The sequence below is a fragment of the Falco punctatus genome, assembly GCF_963210335.1.
Source record: "Falco punctatus genome assembly, chromosome: 3".
NCBI lineage: Eukaryota > Metazoa > Chordata > Aves > Falconiformes > Falconidae > Falco > Falco punctatus.
Window position 1 is genome coordinate 87264438 of NC_137582.1, and position 26353 is coordinate 87290790.

A 26353-nucleotide genomic window follows, 5' to 3' on the forward strand; every position below is an offset into this window, starting at 1 on the left:
TCAACTCTCATCATTTAAAATGAGGTACCCACATTCAAAGTCTTAATTTGGAATGATCTTAGATTTACTGGAATTAGGAATGTACAGATGCAGCCTCCCTGCCCACACTGAATATATTAATCCGCTCGTTCCAAAGAAGAAACCCATTCACAGCACACAGAATAATTAGACCTAGGATCAGCTATGGACAGCACTACAGACACAGGTCGTATCAAGTATGGCCATTCTCTTCAAACAGTCCCCCAGCACTTTCCCATCAGGCTTTGTGGCCTCACATGCCCAGGGGACACAGACCTAGGGATCCTCATAGAAAAACACTACCGCTTTGGCTGCAACAATGTACAGCAACAGAAATTGTCTTTCATTGTAGCTGTGTTGCCACAGAGAGTCCAGGGAGGGCCAGGCTAGGTCCTAGGCAATAGACAGATGGGTCAGTCTTCACCAGTTGGCCCAGGAACCATCATATTCCCTCTGGGACAGCCCATACAGACTTTCTAGATAGCATGGCTAAATAAATGGTTTGCTCAATGTGTCGTATGGATTTGCAGCTGCAGACATTTTTCTGAAGCTGGGCACCTAAGGCCATGACTCCTCACATAGCAGGGTGGCAGGGTCATAAACAGAGTGCTGCCAGTGCCTTGTCACCCATGGTTCATAAAGCAGCAGCTGAATACCTGAATAACTTTGAATGGTACCCAAGCCCATGCCACCTTAGTCACCTCTGCACTACACCAGACACTGCAAAGTGACACACTGCATTGGCCAGGTCACTAGGAAGTAAAATGCCAGAATAATAAAAAAGCTTTGTAAAGGGACCAAGAATCAATCCTATATGAGGTATTGCAATATATGAAGAGGCATCCCATTTTTCACTGGAATTTCCTATCTTGAATGAAGGGTTATGAAGTCATTAACTCCTTGGCAGGTGAAAAAGTACCTTCTATGTCACTGCATAGGTAATTATAAGGAGCACATTGGCAACTGTTTATTTCTTTTTATCTTGTGTTATGTTTGAATTCCATTAGGATGCAACTGGCTGTCCTGAAAATAACAAATAATGTCATTAAAGAGGCACTGAGATTCAATCCCTTTCCCTCAGAGAGAAATCAAGCTATTCTCACAGCAGAGGTGGTTTCCTCTGCATTCCCAGATGATTAATATGCATTGAAAGAGCCTCTGGAGATGATCCCTTCTGAAGCATACCAATTAAGGCTGGGAGGAATTAAATAAATAAAAAATGTATCCCAAATAAAGCACTGTGTATACTATCTTTATTTTTATAGTCTTGGCACCCAGGTGTCTGTGTCATAGCCCCAATTTAGCTTGAAAGGATGAAAGGCTGCTTGCATAGGAAAATATTTCTTATTCCACTGATACAATGATACCAGTTTACTTGTGTAACTGCCTGACTGGATTTTTTCACTTTTATATAAAACATTTAGAAAGTAATATAAAGTAAACCAGAGTAAGTACTGTTATTCTTAATTAGGATAAGAGTATCTGAGTGGGAAGGAGTACAAATGGGATTATTCTGCTTACTAATCGCTCCCTACATCAAAACAGCACGATAGTATAGACAGCTTTTTGGATCATTTCAGCCCACCTGCCCAACATGTCACATTTAAGTCAAATTGCAGACCTTTGTTGAATTTTGTCCATTTTACAGTGCAAACTTACCATTGCCAGCAGTTGGAAGTAGTATTTGAGTTGTCAAAGCATGGATGCACCCTTTGTTCTGTCACCTCTGATGGGACAAGCTCAGGATCGAAAGATCTGAAGGTGAGAAAGACATCCAAGGACATCAGAACTTCTAATGGGCAAGAATTTCTAATGGACTTCTAGAGACTTGCAAGACTCAATAAGAGACTGGACAGTCAAAAACAGAACCCAAGAGACTTAGCTGAACCACTGTAACTTTGGCCTGCGGCAGTCCAGGCCTGTGGAATGATTGCTTTTCTATTCTTACAAATAGTCTGGCTTAGCCAGCTGAAATAGCAAATGTAGTTGCTCAGGCACATTTTAAAGCATTTTTGTTGATATGAGTAAAGCTGTTCAGAACTAATTGACTTGCTGTGGGCAGCTATGGATTAGGAGGTAAAGTGTCTGTGGGCCTAATCTTACTCCTCAGAAGTCAATAAAAAAAATTCATGTGACATGAAAGACACAGGACTGACCATTTCCTTAATACTGAGGTCTTCAGAGATTGCCCTATCCACATCAATTTCAGCTTTGCCTTTACATGCAAAACATCTTTCATTTTTCAATGGAGAAAGAACTGAAAAAAATGTTCTTAGTACTGTAGGAATGTCCTGTGCTGCAAGAAAGTCTTGTGTTTACAGTCCTTTACAGATTGAATTATTATCATTGTGGGCAGTCGTAAAAGGGTTTCGAAACTCCAGAGGGTTTTTTTTTCAAGATTTGCACACTGCATGTTAAAAAATATCTCACCCACAGCACAGGGCAGGAGGTTGAGTTTTCAGAAAAGAAAAGGTCATGACCAGATGGTGTAGGGAAAATGTTTTAATTTACAAGTTCTATTCATTTCTCTTCAATCCCACTCTTCAAGTCTTAATTTGACAGGTAGTGTAGTGTTGCTAACAGTGAAGTCACCCCGAGTGCACACAGTATAACTGAAATGTGTTAAAGAGAAAAAAGTACTGTTACCCATACCTGTTAAAAATAATGAGATAAATGTGTGAAGTGTAACAGAATCATACTCCAGATGAGAACAACCTTGACTACTGACTTTACAACCTAAATTATGGAGAGAAAGGGAATAGCAGATTCCCTTTATCCATCCCTTTATATAGATGATGAAGGAAATACAGCCATATGATATAGTTTTAATTGGATTTTCTCAGACTGTGCATTCCAGTTAATAATTTTGGTGGGAGGAGAGGAAATCATCTCGCTAATGCTTTCATCGGCATTGATCACAGCTTATTTGTTTCTGCAGAGGCCAAAGACAAAAAAAAACTGTAAAGAAATTAGAAGCACTAGCACCTTCTGGGTTCAGGGAACAAACACCCTGGGGTTCTCCTTGTTCTGCTGAACCTTTCTCCCAGTAGTCTAACAGCAGCAGAAATGAGAAAGCAGGAAGAGTACGTAACTGCCATGAAGTGGGAATATCCAAAGGAATTTCACCAGTGCTGGCACACCCCAGGACAGTGGTTTATGCTCAACATGAAGATTGGATGGAGAGACCTATCACCGAGTAATGCTATTTCCCAAACTGAAAGCATCTGAAATCCAATTCTCAAAGGTATCTTAGGCTACAATATGGTTGTCAGAAGCAGCATGTTTCCTAAAAAGAGGCAAAAATGAAATGTCATTTACATACTAAGAGAAAACTGCAGCAAAATGAGATAATTCTGTTGTTATCTAATTTCATCAAAGGAATCAGTATACTTAATTTCTGGTATGAGAATTCTATTGTATCATCTGCTATTGTGTGTTAGAGAATACATAACAATTCAGAAAGGTAGGCTCTGTTCACTTCAGAAGCAAAAAAACCCATGCACAGACTTGCACTGTATTCCCTTAGCATCTTCATTCTGCCATTTATGGCTAGGCAGACCTACTCTTTCCCCTGTAGAAGGTCTGCCTGAATAAGGCTGCCCACCAGAAATCTTGTCTATGCTCAGAATCAGTTACCATCTAACCCACTTTATTTCTACTGCAAATATTTCCCCAGCCCAAAGAGTCCCAGTTCTACTCTTCGTTTTGAGAAATGCATCCCACACTAATTTCATTGGCAGTTGTGCCTATGTTAGATCACACCACAAACATAGGGTGGATTTTAGGAAACAAAACATAACAAGGTGGCTATTTTGGGGAGTGAATGTCATTTTTGTGGGAGATCACAAAATGAGTTAGATAAAGATTAATTTATATGGATGAGCTATTGTTGAATAAGCTATAGGTTAAATTTAAATATAATAGCTGTTATGTAGCAGTTCTTCTAATAAATAGTCCTGCACCATGCTGGGAGTTCAGATTCACTCCATCTAGTAGTAGTAATTTACCTAAGCAATGAAATCAAGCATCCATTGACGTGTAGAGGAGAAAACAGCTAAACATCTAAGTCACCTTCTGCAGGAACCTCATTCTCTCTACTGATTTTCAAAGTATCATAGGGGAAATGTGCAACCCCTGAAGATATCTCAATTAAATGTTACTGTGTCTTTCTCTGCATGTCCATTAGTCTAGGCAGAATAGGGCTGAATATACAAACTCCGAGTCCAGAATAATTTTTTTCCTTGAACATGAAGTTTTGGTTACCTCGAAAACACCCACAACTTCCTCATATTTACAGTAAGAACCTCATCTTCAGGGCCTTCATACAGTTAGCTAATTAATTAATTTCTGTCAATGTACTGTAATAAGTTGATACTATAGATAGGGAAAAGCTTGATTTTAAAATACAGTACAGCATTTGAAAGTATCTGGGAAAGAAGGCAGAATAAAGGGTTCTGATAGCAGGTGAACTCCTTTCTGAAACATGGACAAAGTCATCTTTAGTTTTATGAGGCCATGTGTTGTCTTTGGCCTTTTGACTAGGATGGTCTTTAATTTTGCCTTTGTTTTATCTGGTCTTCCACAAGGCAATTTGGTGTCCAAAACTCTCTTCTGCTTTATATGATCTCATTGTACTATAGAGATCATAATGTTCCATTATTTATCCATCATTTAGTGTAGCTCAGGTGGTGGTTTGTTGGTTTGTATTTTTTTTTCTTCTTGCTCCTCTACTTTTAATAACACCCTGAGAGTTTTCTGAGAAATGATACAACCACTTTCAAGTTCTGGGTTTCTTAAATCACTTTTTTTGGGTGCATTTTGTTCCATTTTTGTAATCTGTAGAGTGGAGGTTTTGACTTCCTACCTGATATTTCAAGTCCTCATGCCCTTTGTTGTACCTGTTGCCCAGGTGCAAGACGACAGACCAAGTGACCACTTTATTCTTTCCTGTGAGCCTGTGATATTTGTGAGGGGTCAGTTGGTAAAATAGCCCACACAGAAATGCCGTTTATTTTAAAAAGTGGGTGTCCGCCCCTTTGATAAAAGAAATTGAGCCCACTAAATGACACATTAAATTACATAAGCCAGGAGAAAGGTTTAGAGTATAATACATCTTCTGCTCTTCTGACTCTATGGGGAAAAAAGTGGTGGGCTGAAAGAAATTGTCCTTGTGAGCTACGGAGAATTTCCCGGTATTTATGAGTCTGTGTGCATCATTAGAAGAACTTTACCTGGTGTTAGATGCATATATCTGCCTGCCAAGAGGCAAAAGGGAGAGCACAAATGAACAGCACAACATGCATCTGCAATGTGTATTGGCTTTGTCTCCTTAATGTATTCATGGGTGCTTCACTTGCAGCATTTTTCATGGAGATTCATAGGTATTTGTGTTTAGGGGTCCTTCTGTCTTTCAGTACCTATGCAGTCTTGCTCCCTCCTTTTGTCCCACCAGCTCTGCAGTAGCAAACGCTAAGACCAGTTTAAACCAAATTTGATAGAGATGCAAATGTTTCAAAGTGACAATGATCCTCTAAGTTTTGTGGAATGATACCGCTGGCCAAAAGGATGTATTAATTACCACACACAAAAACACACAGACTTTTGGAACCTGATTCATCTTATCTGTTTTATACATCTACCGAGATATTTAAAACCCATGAGATAGGTCTGGCCCTAGAGCATTTATTTCTTGCCAGATAGTACAAAAGGAGACTAGACAATTAGATCACACATAAACAGCTTCACAGAAGATACCTAAATGTAAGTGGCTGAATACCACCCTTTGAGCTCAAGCCATTTTCAGGGTGAAAGTCAGTAAGAAAAGGTAGCATAGGCATTCCGGATTTCATAAGGCTTATACCTGCTCTCTCCTCTTCATTGGCCTACTGGGCTTTGCTGCTTCCAGTTCCAGAATCTACTGGTACTTCATGGTGAGACGAATCATTCCAGATATCCACCGACTGCATTGACTAGATCTCCATTAACTGTAGTGGGAACCAAGATAGCTATATTTATGTGACAATCTTAGACTGAATCATGCCCCTAGGGCTCCAGTTTGTTGCCTAAAAAGAGGCTTTTTAGTGACATTCCATATGTCCTAATGTATCTGAGATACCTGCAGTTGCCGTGCCAGTCTGATGTGATTAAGAGGCTGCAAAGAGAGAAGCCCTATTCAAGCAGCAGCTGGAAGGAATCACAGAAAATATTTAGATAAATGACTCTATGAAAAGCAGAAGGAAATCAAACACAAACTATGCCTTCACATGCTTTCCTTTTCCTTTTAGATCCTGTTTCTTCCCTAATGCTTGTCAGCTCACACCAAAATCATCTGGTGGCGAGCTGTTCTCCCTTACTGTTGCTTTATTCTTCTACTTGGCATCAGGAGTAGGTCTCTTGAGGAGAAGCACAAGAGTGCTTTTGGTCTTCTTTTGCTCCACCTATTGCAAAATTTACCCATGATTTTGTGAAGGATCCTCAAAAAAGAAAGCACGTGTTTCCTCATCCTATCAGCCTAATTCAAAATGAAATGTTCAAATGACTCATTCACAACCTCCTCCAAACCCCTTTAATTCAGTTTCATACGTCCAGTCAGGAAATTTAAAAAACTACATTTGGCTAAGTTGAACAGTCATGCAGCTGTGCTGAATGTCCAGGAGCAGATGCATATGAAATCAGTGAGCATAAAACGTTCATAGAATTCTTCTGGATATAGATATTTTTTTAAAAAAATAAAAATCCAAGTGCCTTTTTGAGCATAAATAAAAGAAAAAAATATTAAATAAATGGAAACCCCAAACAGTTTATTCCGTGTCAAGTGACAGAAACAAGAAACAGCTTTTGAAGTTGGCACAACCACCTTTCTGCATGACAGCATAGAGCAACAGGCCCAGTGAAATCTTGTGAAAAAGGCATCCCACTGATAGTTAGACCTGCATATGTCAAATCTCATTTCTCCTACAGAACAAGGTTTTTAACAGCACTAGCTTGCCAGAATAAGCTCCAGATCTAGCAGGGTAGGTGTCAAGAAGTTTCCCCTGAGACCAGCTAGAAAAGGTCTTCTGTGAAGTGAGAGCAAGGGATTGCTATTGGATTATCAACACTATCACTGGGGAACTCAGTTGTCTGAGCCAACAACTGATGCAGCCCAGTGATGTCTACTACAACTATATATCTGAATATCAGTGGGGAATTACGTTCATGGGCTGGGTCCTCTCACTTGAGTTGTTTTCAGGCAGAATGTAGGTGACAAGACAGAAGTTTCAAAAAATTGACAAAATATCATCTTTTCTGCCTTCTAAGGCATTCATCCCTCTTTCATCAGGCTACAGAGCAGCTGAAAGGTCTTGTTCAACTACTCAAGACTAGGGCAGTTCCCCAGTATTAGCTTCCCAAATGCCTTTTGCTTTTAGCTTTCAAATATATTGTTTCCCATCCAACCAAAAAAAGATTTGGACCATGTGTTTGTAAGCTTCAGGCTGCAACACCCAGATTTACCATATTTGAAGTTGAATTTGAATATGATAAAAGACTCCATCTGGTACCTATTGCAACAGTGCAGCGCTCCATGGCTCAGCCTATGCTTCGATCTTGCATTTGGCTTTTCACTGGCTCCTTGTGCCAGTGCAAGGTCTGTGTTCTGATTTTCAAATGATTTAATGATCCATGTCCTGGAGATATCAGAAATTGAATTCTGTGCAGAATTCAAGCAGCAGCTGTGATCCTCTGGGGCAAAATGGATCACTGAGCATAGGGTGTATTCTGAGCATACAGCATCCTTCGTTATCAGAATCAGCTTTGGAGGAATCTTTGAGATCAAGTAATCTGATATTCTTTAGGAGTGCATTTCGCACACTCTAAGAAGCACCCTTAAAATTGTGTCTTCAGAAATTACTTCCCTTCAAAACCAAGTTTTGGACTTCAAGAGGTTTTGTGCCTTATCCTAGTATTTCCTGACCAAATGGTTATGTAAGCTTTGAAAAACTAAGACATGAGCCTTGAAATTGTCAGTGGAGTCCCCCAGGAAATTTTGTAATTCAGTTCTCTTAAGCAAAAGGATAATCAGCAGCTCAGACTGTTCTGTTTCATGCACAGGAGTACTATTCACTCTCCAAGTCATCCTTTCCTTCAGGTTCATCCTCGCATTACCACCACTTTTTTGTTTAAAGAAGATTGCAACGGGTGTCTTAAGAAAGGAGGCAGTTTTACTCCTGATGAAGAATTTATTCTCAAGAAAAGCTGGCTATGTCTCTGGGCTTCAACCTCCAGCCAGCTCAGTACCTGCTGGTTATGCCAAAAAAAAACCTGAGAAAATGATCTTAGTAAACTGTATTTGAGCATCTCCTGTGGTAATACTCAGCTGGGGCATCTGCAGCAGCACTTTACCATGTCTCTTGCCAAGTGTCTCCTTATGATGAGGCCAAACATTTTTGTGGTATAATACAAAAGTGCCATCTGCTCCCTGCACAGAGCCTGAGGAAAAAGGAGCACAATTTGATTAAGCAGGAGATAACTGATACTACATCAAAACAATTGCAGAGCTTCACTGTGATTGACAATTATCAAGGGAATATGCACTAGAATAACAAACTGGGTTTTTTTGTTAGTTGCACTAAATCATGCACTTCAAATGTGAAACCAAAAAGAAATGCTATTCCCCATCTAATGTCCAGCTTCCAGGACACAGGTGCCAAAAGTTACCCACACAAGTTTCTGTGATCCCATCAGCACTTGACTTCTGATTGATGTTCATCAGCCTCATCTAGCTCATTTAAAACACTAGTTGTTCAAAGACATTTGAGGGAGGAAAGACTTGATAGGCATTCTCCATCCAGTTGTCTAATGTTGATGGAAAGGTAGCACAGCCTAACAGGTGAAGGACCAGTCCATCAGTGAGCATTTCTGATTTTGACTCTAGATTATATTAACCAGTGAAATTAGCTGCTGACTTCCTCTTTGCTGCTCTTCCCACTGCAACTGCTAGCCTACTTTGTACAAATAAGAGATGGCCTTTGGGACATAGAGAGCTCATTTTGCCTAGTCATGTGCATCCTGCTTAATGCAGTGGTCTACAAAAGACATGACTACTTTACAGAGCTGTCCCTGTCTAGTCATTGTGCCCCACCAGATGTATTGAAACTCACTCATTCTAGATGTAATAAGCTTAAAAATCCCACAAAAACAAAAAACACCCACAGAATGAGCTAAATGTCAAATCTAGCTGGACTATTCAGGCATTCTTCTGAGCCAAATTACAACCGGAAATAGTAATTGATAGAACCAGAGCCCACTCTTTCAGTGTGGGAAGAGGACTTCCAAGCATCAGAGATTTAGGTGATTAAATATGGCATACAAAGGCACAGACCCCAAGTGAGATTCCCCATTGCATAAGTACAGCCAGCTATGTACAATCCCTTATCCACCCAAGTTCTGCCCTGGAATATACCTATGTGCACCAAAGCCCCTTTGCAGCCAGTTCACACTCCACCAAACCATTTACTCCCTCCATACTCCTCTGAGGAACCCTCTTCTTCCCCAGTATTTAAGCTGTAAGGGGCTTTGGGCAGCCCCTCATTGCAGGCAGGTGTGGCATAATCACTCTGCAAGCTGGCACCTAGGCAATGAACAAAGCCTTTTCTCAGCAAGAGATCTTACAATTAAACCCTCTTGTTTAGGTGATTAAACTGTTTTCATGATCACAGGTAAAATATCTGTCAAATCCCCTGTTCTTCCTCCCCACAAAACCTTCTGCTCTTGATGTACATGTCTCAAACGCAGGCCACATGGATAAAAAAAGAGGGATACTTTCCTCTTCAGCCAGCTCAGGGTATTTTCACTGGGGAGGAAAGGATGCACCCATCTATCAGGTGACTGTCTTGTCCCCCCGTACATCAGGATGACAGCCACTTTGTTATAATGATAGATTCTAACACAGGGTAGGAGTAGACTTACTTACTGATACGATTCATTACACTTTAACGTATGATACTCTCTAGTTGCTGTCTAGAAACATTGACTAAGTAGAAGCCCAGCATACTGATTTATTGGAGCTGGCAACTTGAGTCCAAGGAAGGATCCAGTGCAGGGAACTTTTTGCCAATACACAGTAACTTTGTTTACTCAATAGAGGATGTATCCATCTTTCAGCTGGCATTGATTGTTTTCACATTTTTTTCTACATGCCCAGGCTGTAAAGGGAAAAAAAGAATCCCACCACAGAAAGTAATTTGTTTTGGCTGAGTAAAAAATGCTAAACCTCTACACATATAAACCAAACAGGGTGAGAAAAAAAATAACTGTCCTCTTCTGTAGCATAAAGGTTTTAATTTGAAGCACAGTTCACACAGCTGATTATTCCCCAGCTTATAATAGAAACACGCATTCAAACACAAGCAAAATATCACCATTTTTCTGCCCTGGAAGGCCTTGAGTGTTGTTAGGGAGGGAGATGCAGAGGATGCCTGCCTCCTAGTGAATCCACCTGTCGAGGGATTCACTTCCTTCAGCATGAATATTCATGAGGGCCAGGGTCTGGGAAATGTACCCCACTGGGACACCAGAAAAGCTTATGGGGAATGAAAATAATGTTCATGTACTGGCACACAAATTGCCAAGTCAGTCATGGAAAAGGGTATAAGGAATTCATGAAAGATGTCATCTTTCAAACACCACTAGATGCAGCTAATACCTACCAGCCAGCTGGGGTAGGAGGAGGGGATCAGGCATAAGGAACATCTAGATTGGCTTTGGGCAGAGGGTTTGTGCTCTTACATGACAGCCAGGTAGATCACAGGGAATAGCCATAAACCTTTTCCTATCTATCAATGTCTAGTTCAGGTCCAGACTGTCCACATTTTATGTTTTAAAAACTTCTAATGACACACAAGAAATACTTTATTAACCAGTTCAGCTATACCTGTGCCACATACCCAAAGAGAAAGCAGGGATCTTTGGAAAGGAAACCAGAGACTGTCAGGAAATTTAAAACTTCATCAAAAAGTAGGAAAATGTTCTGTGATAGCCTCCCACAGAATTGTTTCCATTTTTCACTGAACTCTCCTGAATGACTGTAGCACTCTGTATCTGAAAAGCCTAAACTGTTACACAGACAGTAAATAATACACCCAACAACGCAGTAGGTTCTATCAAGAGATGGGTGTTATCTATTCAAGAGCTGTTTGAGGCTACACATTCAGTGACATTGGTAAGTTAAGTGGGAAGTTTAGTTTCCAGAGAAATAAAGTAAATTCATGTTGCTCAGATTTTCTGGGAATTGGGTCATTTGTTTGCTTTCATCTATAGATGGAAGGTTCGATGGAAGACTGAAGAATCATTCAAGTAGTCATTGCCTCTGCAGAGCTGGAAAGGGAATAAGACTCGGCAGATACTTTTAAATTTTTTTTTTTTTTTTGCCAGAAATTTCAAATATATGTTTATTAATATATCTACAAAATTTTTGTATTTAATGCAAATTTTCTAAACAAAAACAGAAACTAAAAAATGTTCCAGGGGGCAGCTTTGCTGGCATGGACCTGAAGGTCCTGGTGGACAACAGGCTGTGCACGAATCAGCTGTGTACCACCGCAGCAACAAAGGCAAAAGGGATCCATGGCTGCATCCACAGGGGCATTGCTAGCAGAGATAGGCCTTGGCTTTTCCTTTCTTTACCTAGCTATCTCTGCACCTGATTATAATTTTTGTTGCATATATGGGAATGGGCCAGAACATGCTGTACCTTTGGAGAAAGAGCTTAAAGACATCTTTTGACATTACTTTTTCAGCACAGCTTTGCCATTTACTCAGAACTGCACATCCTGAGCTGGGCTAATGTAACTGAAGCTACTGGCAGCATGTTTCTTTGTGCTTATCTGCAACCTCTGCAACTTGAAAAGTCTAAGATGAGTCCTTTTTATTTTTTTTTGGTAGTTCACAAAACACCAAAAGGACAAATTTCTGTATCTAAAACCCAGGGAAGCTGGCTATGAACAGAGACACAAGGACCAAGGGGGATTCTCAGCCTCACTCACATGTTCTAGAAGTACTTCTCAGCAGTTTTGAGCATTCCAGCTTTCCCAATAACCAAGAGAAAATGCAGAAAGGCCTAATGCAGAGGTGATAATTGAAGAGTCATAGAAGTCTGGGATATAAAAATTTATAGCAACAACACCCCATTTGTACCATGAGGCATAGTGTCACAGTAAGCAGGCTACGCATCTGCTGGGTCAAGCTGGCTCATAATCACACCATGCCATGAAACACTAAGAGTCCAAAGGCTTAACTTTCTCTCCTCCATTTGTTCCAAAGATCAGGTTGGGAACATGGAGATGGATCACACAAAAAAAAAAAAACAACCATGAAGCTGACATTCTGCTGACTATTCAAGTGGAGCAGCAAAGTTCTGTATAAGACTTAATTCTTGGTGGCAGATTAGCAGATAACAGAATAGCCTTGTGTATAGATAACTGTCAAACAGGGAAGTTTTCAGTTCAAAATACATCAACAAAAAACATCAGACTCCAACAGAGTTCATGTGCTTTCTGGTAAACTAGATTAGAACTGCAGCATAATTCTAGGTAAAGGGTTCTCCAGCTCCACATTTCATTCTATATACATTTAGCTAATTTTTCCTCTCTGCAAGTGAAAACCCCTCTCCAGGAACAAAACTGAAAGAATCTCTTGGTATTCAACAAACCTTTAGAAACAGTAAATACTTGCTGCAAATTACACTTTCCACACACTACCCCTCCTACACAGACAGCAATGAACACTTAATGCCCCAGGAGTGCAAGGAGGCAATTCCTCGTAAATGTTAAGTGTTGCCTGTTGCTACCTTCCAAATGTCATTTCAAACAGTTGTGATTGAATGAGCAAGGTCTGTTGTGTCCTTCCCCCACCAGCTTTCCTACATCATTACACATCGCACTGAATTCATATCTATGCATAAATGTGCTTCATTTCTGACAGCATTGTGAGGGTACTGAAGGGACTCCACTTAGGCATACAAGTACAGGAGAGAGCTCATGTGTTTGGCCAAACTGCATTGCAATTTCATCTTATTTTGTCATGTAGGACACAGACACCCTAAGGTTGTTTTCTAAAACACATATGATGAACTGTGCCTGGAAGCACCCATTTTACCCCATTGCATGTAAAGACAGTATGTTAGACGTGCACTGTAATAATGTGAAACCTATCTTTAAAAAGTAAAACCTATCTTTAAAATTCTAAAACTTTGGGTTTCATTAATATGTATCATTAATTATGTATTGACAATACTGCCTTTTAATTAAAAAAAATACATTAAAAGACATCTATGCTGTAAGCAGACATTTAGGGGAATGAAAATGTGTGAGGCAACAGCAAGAAGGTTTATGTCTCTAACAAAGCATGGAACAGCTCAGCAACATCAAATCATCAAACACCAGGGGCATGGCCCTGCTTGATCTTCAGCAAGAACCTTTTGCCTTTCCACAAACACAGCTCTCATGCTCTGAACACTATTAGAATTAGAAATGTTGCTTTTATGTAAACTTAATATAATCCAGCCTAGCTTCTTCAGTACATTCAGACCGATAAAAGTGTATCCTTAATAAATGTGGTAGATCTTTTAGTTATAGTAATTCTGAGAACTCCAGGTGAAAGGCTCTATATAAGCAGTAAAACTACTGCAGAATAATATAACAGAGTGGGGGTTTATTTTTATAAAAACACTTTTGGTGGCTTTTTAACCAACAAAAGGGAAGATTCTGATCAATTATGGATATTTCTGGACAACTTAAGTCTCTAGAAATTTCTAGTGAATTATGATTTTTTTAAACTACGCTTCCTAAAGTACTCAGTACTTTTAAGCAGCTGCTTCACTCAGCTGAAGAGATTTCTGCATGTTAGTGATGGATGAGACTCACACAGTTTGAAACTGTTTGGGGAACTTCCCTATATAAGCAGAAACTGCTGTTCTGGGCAGTCCAATGACCCATGCAGTCTGGTACTTGTCTCGCAAACCACCTACAGCACAGAAAGGAATTTCTTGTAAGTCATTGGATGTTTATTATTAAATGGTGCCTAGCAGAAATTTTTATTGCATGTTAAAATCCATAAAAGTTTATTCACTACATTCATTGGTTAAAAGATTGTTGGTCTTCTTCTGAGAAATTAATCATAAAGATAAAATTAAAAATAAGAATGGAATAGCAGAACTCATTAAAATAGATTTAAAGGACTTTAATTTGCCAGGTCTTCAAACATTTTTAATTGGCATGGTTCCACTATAGTCAATTGAACTACTGTGATTTTTAACAGCTGAGGATCTAGGTAACATCTAAAAGAAAAGGAAGCATACAGTGTGCTACCAGTGCCTAAATCCTACCATAACAATAGAACCAGAGGGACTTTTTAGGATGGGTAAGAAGACCTACATCAGGGAGCAATCACTAGAACAAGAGAGGCTGGGATGTGAATTGGATTTTGCTGTCAATGTACAATTCAGCATAAGACTCAAAGCAATTAGATTTACAGCTAATATGTATAGGATCCCACAACATGCTACCTGACAGGACATTGTGTTAATATTCCAGTGGTATGTAAACCTCCAAGCGTAGCGGTTGCACCAAGTATGTGGTGCAACAAGTCTGGGGGAAGGTACAATGAATGTGGGTTTTTTATCAGTATTAATAATTACCACCTGCACCCTAAGCTCTTCTCTGAGAAGTGATCCTGGCCTTGCAAGTTCCTCAAGGACTCACCTAGGAGCCTCCTCCACATCCCAAAGATAGGTTTAAATAAAAGATCAAACTTTAAACAGCAACGCTCAAATGAAGTTTATACACAGTGAAGGCAATAAACAATCTTAAACACTAAACCAAGAAACACTGTACCAAGAAACCCCAAACTCCTGTTGTGAAATGAACCCCTCTTTTTTACTTTAATTGCAGATCTCAGCAGGCACTGCGATATAACACCCTGCGGGATACTTGTTAATAAACTCAAATAGTCCCATTTTCATTTCTTTACCCATTAAATAGATGATCACAATTTGCAAGAAGGAGAACAATTTTCAGCATAGAACAGTTCATTATCGATTTGTCCCATCCTGGGTAGATTCCTTCTGGGGTGGGGGCTAAGCTGATATCAAATTAACTGATTGTCATTTTGACCAGTGTTTGTTGTTCTCAGAAAGCTAATTCAAGTCAGGAGTGGCATGAATTAGCATTTTAATTCCTCACAGGTTACTGCAAGATCCCGGTCAGGAAGCATACAGTTGTGCTAAGTGAAAACCTCATTAAAGATTAATCCAGCAAAGACCAGCCGTAAACATTTACCACTGTAATACCGTAAAAGTTAATGTTATCAGTAAACAGGACACTGGAACAAGCCAGGCTCCATGAGTCATGGTGGTGGGGGAACAAATCCCAGACTGGAGTAGCAGCTTGCAAACAGTTGGCAGGACTTGCTTTGCATGTGGCATTTGGAAAGTGGGAATTGATCCCAGCGGGAAAGGTTGAAGTGGATTCTTTCTCTTGATTTGCTCAGGCAAATGATTGCTTACCCCATCTGTTGTTAGGGAACAGTTCCTCACAGAGAGAGGATCTAGTGCAAGCATCAAGCTGGCCCTTGGGAGGAGCACCAGACACAACCAAGTCAGCAGAGCAGCTTTGCTATGAATTTATGGTGGTTGGTAGCTTTCTCCAAGCAGCCATACCTGAAGAGGGAAAATTAATCCATCAGCTACATTCAGAGGACAGATTGGAAAAGGCACATGACAAAAATAGACTAGAAAGCTGCCCAGTAATGATATTTGATGGCAGGGAATTTCTTACTGAACAGCATCCCTTGCTGAATTTCAATTGAAATTGTTACAGTCCCATTCGTAAATAACGTGTAGTTTTCCTTTCTCTTGCCACTGTTGCTGATAATTCATCACATACTATTTATTACATGGTAACATTATACACACAATAGGACAAAAAGTCATGTTTTCCCTTAGAAAACTAGCCTGAAGCACAGACAATGTCATATTCAGACACATTCATACCTGTGAGATGAATGCTAGTGCATTTATAATGCTTTATTAATCCAGAAAGAACTTTATAATCTTTTAATACAACAGTTATATTCTATTCAACTGTCCTATAAAACAATCAAAGTTGGGAATGGTAAATAATTATCTAATCCATCAAGACTCTGAATATAATGAGTATTGACTTTTTTTTTTTTTTTTTGAATGCTTCAAAGCAATTCCCAACTCTTTCTCCTCCTACCCCATGACATCAAATATGGAGTTAATAATGGAAAAATGCCTTCAATTAACCTACTAACATGTTAAAAGCAACCCAAAAAGCCTAAAATACAAAGGAAAGGTTAGAAAGGACAGGAATTATTTTAGAGTGATGCCATTAAAAAAATGTTACTGCTTCATATTAGAAAAAACAAAGCGGCATGAATTATATACTTAAGTAAATAAAGCTAATAGGCGATTAATTAGTGGCATAAAACTTCTGCTCAACATTCTGCAGATAGCAGGTATTAGTTTGTGAGGATTAATTTATATTTTAATTAGAAATTTACATATTTAGCAGTCTTGCCATGAACAATTAGCAACCCCAGTGCATTTAAGGATTTTCAATTTAGACTAAGCATGCTGACTTTCAAAGGGTTATTCTGGAGCAATCTGTTTCATTTCACAGTAATGGGGAGCTACACATTTCCTTCATAGCTATGTGTTACCTTTGGATAAAAACTTCTAGAAAGTAGTTTACAATGCTTAAAACATTATTTGCCATTCTTCTCCTATTTAGTTCTCACAAAACATTTATATAAAGTATTAATTGGTAGGGAAGGTCTCTGTGGAGGTTGAGGAACATAAAATTATTTGCAACATAATGAGTTTGGAGTGACAATGAATCAGCTTTACATGTTGGGTGAGTGGGAAAGTGACAGGAGTGGTTGGTTCCATGTATAATTAAGTTTTAGGTAAGATTAGTGAATCAGAGGTTAAATAAATTTCAAATAATTCTATAATATGCTGGCAGTATATATAGCATGAGGGTTTGATCTATATAGAAGCAATGAGAAGAGAAATCTGGGTTGGATGGCTTGCATGATTTATTACGGGTGAACAGATGGATGATGAGGGCTCTACTCTCCATAACATCAATGTGAAGGCGTAAGAACTGCACTACAGGCACAGCGTAAGATGCCTCTTAACCCACTAGATGGTTTCACATGATCACATCCATTAGAACTTGTCCCAAACAACTGTGCTATCTTAGATGGTGGGAGGATTTCAGTTCAGAGGTATTCCCCTGTAAAAAGTAGAATAATTTTCCATTTCTGAGCAACCATATTAAACTCAGTTCAGAACAGTGGTGGCCTGGGTACATTCCCAGCTGGCTTGTGTTCATTCCTCATCCTGCAACAAAAGCTTTTGCTTGAGGATAATACCTGGGACACCCAGAGCAGAACACCAGCAAAAGGTCTGTGCTGCACCTGAAATTTCATCCAAAGCTGGTGAGGTGAGGAAACCAAGTCCTTTAACTACAGCCTTCAATCTCTATCATGCAACTAACATTGCAAACAAGATAAGGAAGTGGGCTGGCTGATATCCTATGATGACAGGACACCAAGTTTGGCTAGGATTATTGTTTCTGATGAAGTATTTTTTGAAACAAGTAAAAAATTCCAAGAGGGATGCAGTCCCTGAGTTCCCCTCTTAGACTGCTGCTGTAGGAACTATCATGTGCCAGGAGGAGGGAACAGTGGTTCAGTCCCACCAGCATCCCAACTTCTGCATGGGGACATGCAGCCTGATACAAGGACATGTTCTTCACCCCAACCCACACAGTGTCTCATGTGATCCAAGGCAGGGTAAGCCTGGATCATTGGAACTCTCTTTGATTCAGCTTCTCTAATTGGTTAAGCAAATTGAAATCTCATTAAAATTACTGAAATGTATTCATTTGAAAATTATTAGTGTAAATTAATACTAATTTACCCTACAAGACTTCCCTGAGGCATAAGTAATATATAACCAGAAGCGTGCTTAGATGGGAGGCTATCTAGTCCTGCCATTAGCTATAATGCTAGGTTTTTTGGTTTTTTCCCACCCCCAGTTCTGCTTATTTGCTCAGTACAGTCATGCCATACTAAGCAGGGCTTTGCAGATCTCTGTGTGCAAAACTCTCTGATACAGCTTAGAGAAATTAAGGATAGAGGAGAACTCCAGAAGTGTTCTACTCGACGAACTGCTGATACCTTCCCATCCCTCAATATTTTCTTTCCCATATCAACAGCATCTTTGCATCTTATAGTGAGGGCTGAGAAATACCTGTAACTAAAAGCTATAGCTGAAAACATCCCTTCTTTGAGAAAGTGAGGTTTCACCAGCAATTAGGTAGCCAGCACTTTGCTGGCTCACTGCCTTGCTGTGAAAGATGGAACAGCTTTCACCTAATATTACCTTTCTCAACATTTCACAAATACCTCTGAATCTTTGCAATACCTCCTACGCCCTTCTCTGCTAATTTAAGGAGCACTGGCCATCCTCTTGCACTTAAGCAGGTTTGTCTAAGAGATCGGTATTTCACTGGCCAGCAGGAAGGTATTAAAATAGAAGCTGTTAACTCTTGGCAGTTGGTGCACAGCCCTGATCCACTCTCAAGCCACTACTGATGCCTGAACCATTTCTCAAGTATTTGATAACCTGTGACTAAAAATGGGAAATGATGGATAGTTGAAGTGTCGCATCCACAGGTACTCAATTTTTTTGCTCTTCTTCCCAATAGATGTGGGTTTTTTTCCTAAAGACTGAATGAAATGTTTTTGTTCTAGTCAGAGCATAGAGCACTCTCTGTTTTTTCAGTCCTCTTTTTCATAATTGAACCAGTCCCATTATTCCAACCAGTTCTCCTCAGTCATGATTTTCTTTATCTCCATTCATTTGGCTGTTTAGCCAGACATTTGTCTCTTTCCCTCTTTTTCTGTGCTACAGTAACAGCTTGAGGCCCCAGCCAAGACCTGGGATGTATTGTGCTGGATGCTCTGTGTTTGCAATTACATACATACAAGCACATGTAATGTGGGAAAAGCCCCTTCCCCCAAGACTTGCATTTAATGCAGGAGGGATAAAAGGCCAGTGAATGCTCAGGGGGAGATTAATATCACCCAGAATCTGTGTCATAGATGGGAGAATGAACTCAGGTTTTAGGTAGCATGGAAGCCACACAGAGCTATGTTTCCATTCCCAGTCATTAAGGGATTTAAATAAAAGTGTCTGGTAGTCAGTGACAAACAACTGAAGCAGAAAGGCAGCAAAGGGGAGAGCCCCTTTGCATGCATTCATCATGCAGATTAATTTTGCTTATATCAAATACTTTATTTTCAAAAAAGCTACAGAGGAAAAGATGCCATTAATATCCTTTGACTCCGTGCAGGTTCTTCGCAATAGCTGTCCTAGCTAGGACTGACTTGAAGCCTTGCAATTATTGATCACAATTGTGTCATATTTTTGCCTTGGAAGGTACCAAACTTAGGTCCATACAAATGATGCTTTGCATTTTTTCCCACAGTTATAATACAATCATTTCCCTGCCCTGAAAAGTACCACTACCAGCCTAGCTGCATTTCTCATTCAAGCAAACTGAAAATGTCCCAGACTGCCCCCTGTGCCACTGGCTCTTTTCAAAAGATGATGGTTTCCAGAAGGAAATAAAGATAAAAATTCCCAGAAGGAAAGCATTGCTATTAGGAAAAACAAAAACAAAAACAAAACCAACGAGAGACACAGACCCAAAAGGTACCTTTTGGCCTGCATCTATTAACTATCTTTTTTCGTATTGGGTATGTTAATAGAGTATTTTCATACTTTTCAGCCAAAGCAGCAAAACGTGCTTCATTTAAACCATCTTTCTATGAAAGGAAATGATTACTCCATTCATTTGGTACATCTGTCAGGTATGGTAATTCTCTGGTAAGTATTGCATGGGGTGGGGAGTTCTGGATGCTTAAGCAACAAGCTGCACTTTGGTATGTGATTAACTCTCACACCTATCATGGTAATTCTTCATCAATGTCAGTAGTGGCATCAGACTGGATTAGCACCGCATGCCAATGACAGTGAGATACCAATCGCCTGTGAGTGTTTGGGTTTCAATATCTGCCTCTCGTTTGCTGAAATGCTGAGATCTCAAGCAAAGGATTGCAATGAGGACATGTTGTCAGCCCAGGAGAAGCATCTGTAGACTTGTTTGTTCTGGGGTGCTTCCCTGATTATAGGCAGCAGATTCTGATGGGACAGGGTGGTATTCACTTCCTTAGCTTCACTGTAAGTCAGTCTTACAGCTTCCTGTAAGTCAGGAAAAGCAGAGGTTTTGGTCATCAAATCTTTTAGAATAAAAACTACCCTATAAGCTAGGAGGGAGTCAAGTCACTACTGTCCTAGGGTGAAAGATAATGTCTGGAGTGGTTCCTGCTTCCAGTAAGGTGTTGAAAGAATTCTCATTCATTTCAGTGGCTGAGGCATCAGCTGTCCAAAACCAAAATGAAACAGAAGTGAGCCAAGCCACAGACAACCACCCATCATCACTGACCAACGCTTGGCAGCAGAAAACTCTTCAAGAAAGATGGGCACTGAGTCCCAATATCAGTCAGTCCTGAATTCTTCTACCTCACAGGAGATGGTCTGAGCAACCCAGTTCAACCCTGGCCCTACTTTCTGCGGGGACGGGAAAGAAGCAAACTGGGAATGTCAGGACAGGGAAGTTGTAGACTTGTGTTTTGCTGCTGTAATCACCATTAAGGAGTATAAGAAAATTGGCATCTATGCTCAGAATTACATTGTGGACATATCTTAAACTAGGCAGATTAAGATACAATTTCTTTAGACACTGTAGACAAATACAAATTAAGTGTCCTTATTCTATATGGCTAGAATGTACAAAATACTAAAAAGGTAGGAGTGAAAATCTGCACTTTATTGAACAGAGAAATGTGTGTATGCTGAAGGAAGGAACCTGTCAAGAATTAACATTAAAACAGAAATCCACACAGCAAATCAAAGAGTCTTGAAGTTCTGTTTTCACTGACAACCTTTAACAAAATTAAAATAGAAAACGTCTGTTCTTCATCCCTTCCTTCTAATCTCTTCTTTATAAAATAAAAGGAACAAAAAAACATTTTTTGTGAAAGGTTAGCTTCTTTTCAGCAGTTCTACAGAATCAGATTCTTCATCAGAAATGCTGTGTTTGCTTTTCTTTTCTTAATTCAACCAGAACATTACATGTTTGTTATAGTTTTACTGAAAAAGATTTTTTCCTGTGTATCATGTACGACAGAAAAGCTTTTGTTTTTTCATTATTTTGTAGGTCCTTGAACAACAAAGAAATAAAAACATTCTACATATTAGTTATTCTTGTCAGGAATTTATTCAGAAATATAATCATCTGTGAAGCATCATGCATCCCTGGTTGTAAATATACATAACTGACCAGTCAAACAAACAAAACAATTACATTGGAGGTTTTTCAACTGCTATTCAGAACAGCCTGAATTGCAATATGTTTGCTTCCAAAATGCTAGAGTGATCTTCTACTGCAGGGAGAAATTAACAGAGCAAATTACTGAGATACGGAGCATAATGCTGTCTGCACTGATGTCATTCAAACTGATTTGAAAGGTCCTGATTTGAAGTTGGTTTGAAATCACCCCTAGAGTCAAAGCAGGTTTTATATCTTCAGCATTCAGAAGTATTTTCAGGCCAGAAATTACTCCTGTGACCTTCTTGCCTTGGTAGGTGGGGGACACATCGCATAAATTTTTCCAACCAGACTTAAGATGTCTAGTCCTAAATAATCAGAATGACTCCTGCTACAGTGAGGAGCACATTAGAGCATAATAACTTTAACCTTTCTTGGGATGGGATAAATCACTCTTTTTATTTTCTCATAGCTTGGACTCTGAGCTTGGAAAAGAAACGTGGCATTTAGATTATCGTGGTTAGGTGGCATGAATCCCTACTCAGGTCTATTCTGCTGCCTAAGGCAACGTAGGGGCTTTCGTTTCCGCCCTTATCCTATAGCCTATGCTCTATCTGAAGTGGGGCTTTCAGAAAGCTCTCTCTTCTGGGCTTCGTTTCACTAACCGCAAGTGTCTGCAGAGTGTCAGTCCCAAGCGCACCAACAGGCTCTGCAACCTACTCTCCTCCACGCAAAGTTTCGCTGCCCGTGTTCAAGGGCAGCTCTGACAGGCATCACTCTGTACCCTTGGATCACAATGTTCTGAGGAAGGACTGAGAGATACTTCCACAGGAGCAGCACCGTTTTGTTTGGGAGATGCATTGAAGCTCAGTTGCTTGTTCTTGGTCCTTGCCTGAGCTGTGCCATAAGCCTGCCCTGCCTGGCTATGTACCATGGTAAACCTGACCCAGCTCACTGGCTTGAATTTTTGGCATGACCTTGGACCTGCCTTAATTCTATGGACTTGTCTGGAGGTCACAGCACACTTGACTGACCCTGGTTACTCTTACCAAGCCTGCTCTTGCTCCCATGCTGTGGGACTGAGTCCTTGTTGGTGAAGGACTGTCCCAGCTCACCTTGCTGCCAGCCTTGCTCCCAGCTTGTCCACTCTTGCTCCTCCACAGCAGCCCTCTGTATCTAAGCTAGCTGTGATGTCTCCAACTGCAGTCTTTGGAGAGCTACATCCAAGAGCTTCACTACACTTAAACAAATTCAGGCTAAATAAAGATCTTGAGCAATGGAGAGTTTTCAACGTGGTGTTAGAATCTGGGGTTTTGTTTCCAGATTACTATGTGACATTTTTCATTATAGTGATCTTTATTATTTCTATACACATGAAACATACTGTACTGTGGGGAACTATCATATATTTATTAATAATAAATATTAACAATGCTTTGAAGTTCCTTTGGGAAACTTCATATTTAGCTCACAAAACATGACATAAAAGTAAATTAATTAAATTGCACAAATTATATATCCAAATCAGAAGAGCAATGTGTGTTGAATTTAAAGCTTGATACAGGGTTCAGCTTTGAGTTTGGTGGTGCAGACACTCTACGAGTTGTTATTGATGGATTTTGGATTCAGTTAGATAGATGGTTCTTTACATGAAGCTTTTGCTAATACTAGTTACTTCAAATGTTATACATCTCCATTTAAGCAACCTTCTTCATCTAAATGATAAATGATGTCAAGACTCTCTGTGGGAATTTCCAAATGGAGCAATTGAACAAAGATCTGACAAACAGGATAGAGGAGTAGAAACTAGGAGAGATACCAAGGAAAAATTTTTGTTCCACTGAAGCCTGGAAAATTACAATCTTTTTTTCATTGGGACAGTACTTTCACTTCTAGACACTCTCAGTTCAGCTACTGACTCACTGTGTGACTTTGGACTAACCCTAGCCTCTCTGACTTTCACATCCTGCGTTTTTAAAAGGCAGTAACCCTTTCAGTTCAGCATTTATATTGGATTTTATAGGATTTAGATTAACACAAAGCACCATTCTGCAGTTGTTTCTCTCGTGTTCTCCTATTTTTTGACATATATTTCCATCCAACTTTCCACAAAACTGTTGCCTTTTCTCTGCATTTTGTATGCAGCTGTGTGGTGACTCACAGTGTTCACCTAACACAATTAAATACTTTGTGTTTACTTCCAGATGTTATCTCCACTGTCCATTCACTTTACTGCATATCCTATAATTTGTAGTATTATCCAATTCACAACATTTCCCTCCACAGTGCGTGGCTGGGAGGTTTAAATTGGACAATAAAGAAAATTAATCAGTAAGGAAGCCAGGTTGCAAGACAGTAGCGTGTGAACAGCATCTGGAGGAGACCCTTGAATTTTTGTACTGCTGAGATGAAATTGTTGGGGTTGACAGTGGAAAAAGAACTTCACAGTGAAAAAAGCATTCAGCTATCCCATTCTCAACAGAACTTGGTTTTGTCATTATGAATAACTGGTTTTGTCATTGTTGTGGTTTAACCCCAGCCAGCAACTAATCCAGCCATTTGTTTACTCTCCCCTGTTGGGATAGGGGAGAGAATCGGAAGGGTACAAGTGAGAAGACTCATGGGCTGAGATAAAGACCATTTAATAGGTGAAGCAAAAGCCACAAGCAAAGGAAAATAAGGAATCTTTTCACCACTTCCCCTTGGCAGGCAGGGGTTCAGCCATCCCTAGGAAAGCAGGGCTTCATCACGCATAACGGTCACTTAGGAAGACAAACACCATCACTCTGAATGTCCTCCCATCCACTTTCTTCTTCCTCCAACTGTATATGTTGAGCACACTGATGTATGGTCTGGAATACCCCTGGGGTCAGCTGGGGTCACCTGTCCCAGCTGTGTCCCCTCCCAACTCCTCGTGCATCCCCAGCCTACTTGCTGGTGGGGTGGGGTGAGGAGCAGAAAAGGCCTTGGCTCTGGGTCAGCACTGCTCAGCAATAATGAAAACATCTCTGTATTACCAACACTGTTTTCAGTACAAATCCAAAAGATAGTCCCATACTAGCTACTATGAAGAAAATTAAATTTATCATAGTCAGAGCCAGCAGAGTCATCTACAATTAGTGCTTTGAAAGGAACAGTTTGGGCAAGATCACAGACCACTTCTGGCATCTAACTTTGCTGGATGCCAGGGTGCACTTAATTCATTTACTTCCACTTTTGGAGAAGGTCTTCCTTTCTTTTGTGCTGTACTGCCTGGCAACAGAGTGTGCTTATTGTCACCATGGTAAGACATACACATTCATATAAACATTTCCAGCTCACTAAGGTGAGGTGATTTGTGATTGTAAGAAGTGTAGAAGGACCATGCTCCTACAATTCTTCTAGAATGCTACTGCAAACTGGAAAACCAATCAAGGGTACCACTTCCTAACCCTTAGTCCAAAGTAAACTCAAGTTAAGAGCAAAATTTGTTTTCCAATGAAGTCATATTCTGAGTGTCAACATTTTGTATGGGATTCCAGCTGAGACTAAGATATGTAAAGGTGCATAACTCCATGTGGAACTTGGCGTCTAGCCCCCCACTGGTGTCAGTGGTACTGCTCAGCTACCCTTTAGCTAGTTGCCAACAGCTTGGTTTGGTTGCCCATGTGTATATAAGCAGTGATGTTTGCAATGCTCTAGAAGACATCCACTTGGCCTCCAGCTGATTCTCCAGAAGGGTATCGAAAACGGATCCCAAGTCATACCTTCCAAACCAGCTTGAATGCCTTGAAATACCCCAGATAATTCAAACCACACCATTTGCCTACGCATGGGCGTTTCAGTCAAGCCCTTCCTGCCTCATCAGTTGAATTGTTCCATAAGTTTCTACAAAAAGTCCACTGACTAGAATGAAATCTTAGATATCCAGTGCATGGGTAGGCATATATGCATAGGCGTCTGGATTTTATTTCCTTAATCTCAGACTGAAAACCACTTTTCCACATGCTTCTTTTCTGCCAGGCAGATACCAGTTATTTCTGGTGTCAAAGCACAGTCAGATAGTGCAGAAATATTAAGCAATAGGTTTAACACGCCTCCTCTCTTGCTCAGTTTACTCCTTGCCACCCTAGAACATCTCAGCAGTAGGGAGAAGCAAATGTAGATATGATACCAAGTGCTGTTTGGAGGTCTACCTCTCCCACTTTCAGCAGTGTAAAGAGATGACATAAAACAAACATAGGAAATGATACTTTAGTTTCCTTTCTCTGAACAGCCAAAAAATCTGCAATATATTTGAGAATGAAGGAAGTAGGAAAGGAAGAAGTTGTCTGTAGTTTGAAGGCAAAGGGTTTTTTTATTGGACCTATCTTTACAGGCAGCATGGCTACTTCTATAGTGATAAATTAAACATACAACAGAACATTCTCTGTCACCATGTCAATAAAAAAACCTGTTCTAATCTCTGAAACAGTGGGCCCATATCCACCTGCCTGTTACAGATGATCATTGGTCATGCTAACACCTAAACTGTCCCAGAAACTCTTTGAGAGGTGACTCTATAGCTCAGGCCAAAGCAGGTGCCAGTGTCTGAGAATATTTACTTGCACTGGTTCATTTACTGGTATGGAAGACGTTTACATACTGCAGTGTCTTTTATAATATATAAACTATTTTGTTATACAGCTTGCTCGCGCACTGCAAATATACATCTGCACACACATAAGCCATTAGTCCTCTCACAACCAAAATCATTGGGCCTGTGAATATGTTTATGCTTATTTTGTGCTATTACAGAACAGGATCACTCTTCAAATTATGTCCCATGTCTAAAGCTGGAACTTGAGTGAGGGAAATGTCTGAGCACTTTATCCCTTGTTTTTCTTTCCTTG